We start from the raw sequence: 1,938 nt of genomic DNA on the forward strand, positions 1-1,938 counted from the left end.
TCTCTCTCTCTCTCTCTCTCTCTCTCACACACACACACACACAAACACACACACACACACACACACCAATAATTAAAGGAAAGCAGTTCATAAATTTAATCTGGGATTCTTTGGAGGGTAGAAGGATAAGTGACATAACTATATTATAATCTTAACAGATCTAAATAAAAAGTAATATATATATATATATATACATATATGTATATAATTTATGAACTGTTTTTCTTTAATTATTGTTATATGTGGTGTGGTGATATACATGTTGGTGTGAATATATATATATTTTTCTCATGAAATTGCTAAAAGTTTCCTAGNTCCCTTTATATATAACACTCTAGGTTGTTATATAAATGCTCCAATGAGGAACTTGACTTGTATTTTCTATTACCATAATTGCTGGACTATAGATGGGTCATAGATGAATTCCTTCTCCAGCAGTTCATTTGCTTGAAAGGACAAGTTTCTCCCAGAGTTATGCCTCCTTACACATTTGTTCAGTCATTGGTTAGTAAGAAAAACTAGGGACCAGAAGGTCTCACCACAATACTAGCTTTTTAAGACAACCCTGAAAGCATCACACCTTTAAACTCTCATGAAATTGCTAAAAGCTTCCCAGCTCTACATGGTTACTGTTGAATTATCAAAATAGACTGCCCCAGACATAATACTTTGACAATGTTTACAGCATTCCAATAGTAAAATAGTCATAAGCTTTCATTAGAAATCATACTTCCAAATTTAAAGTATTATCCCCTCTTGGCTAGGCCTGCAAAGTAGGGTGTTCCTAACCTCGGGTTGTTGGCTACTGTTGTCTCTCCCAGGCAGTCACACTGTCACAAGGGTGAGCAGCGAGGTGGCTGCAGGGTATTGCCCAGCTGTGGCATGGTGTCTGGCAAGCCACGATGCCTGCTAGGAAGATTAATGCCTCTTTTGACTTTTGGTAATTTCAATTTATAATGAGTTTATCTTGACTGTAACCTCATTACAAGTGATGACATTTTTGCATTTTTCCTCCCAGAATCTGAGTCTTGGATTTTCTTTCCTGAGGAATGCAATACTAGCTGATCCTTGATGAAATATGTTCAGTTTGTGCTATTTTGCACTTCTCATATCCTTCCTTCCTTCCTTCAGCTCACTGCTAATTATTTTCCTAGCTTTGAACTGATATTTAAAGCTTTAGTTAAAATTTCTTTGTGGTATTATCAAATTCAATAGTTATTATTTAGACCTTTCCATTTTGAAAACCAGGAAGGACTGAACTGTACTGCTTGTGTTTGTTCTTTATACATGCATCCCAACTTCCTTCAATCACTAGGCTTTTTTTTTTTTGGTACAAGGCTTTTTTTTTTTTTTTTAATTTCTATGCTCTCTTCCCTCTTCTGTGTGTTCTCTGCATGAGATATAGTATTCTTGGAATTCCTGATGTCAAAAGTAACAACAAAATCTCCCTCTTTGCCCATAAAATATTTTGCCAAATTTCATTGTATGAAATAACAAAACTTTGATTAGCATACTTTTGTTTATAAAGTTCCTGTTTATATAATTATCTCATCCTTTTAAAAGGGTGCATGAAAAAGCCATTTTGATTAATGTAAACATCGAAAAGAAAAGCCTGCAGATGACAGTAGTAAGCAGGCTTCTCACTCAGCATCAAATTTATACCTGTACTTTATTTCTTTTATGCGTTGTTGAAGTAGTCGTTATGAATGAGGCGTTTAAATGGAATTTTAAAACATCCTTTCTATGTAATGTCTCGTTGAAGTAGAGCTGTGGAGTATAAGACCCTCATTTAAAAACAATATAATATATTCATACAGTAGGCTAAATAAGGTAGTCAATGTAGGGAGTCTGGATGACCACATGCTACCTTTTGTCCCGCGCTACCTTCTCGCCAGCAAGAAAAGACGCGGCACACAAACAGGATCCTTCTGCAGCAAA

This window comes from Mus pahari, chromosome 4, assembly GCF_900095145.1.
Source record: "Mus pahari chromosome 4, PAHARI_EIJ_v1.1, whole genome shotgun sequence".
Taxonomy (NCBI): domain Eukaryota; kingdom Metazoa; phylum Chordata; class Mammalia; order Rodentia; family Muridae; genus Mus; species Mus pahari.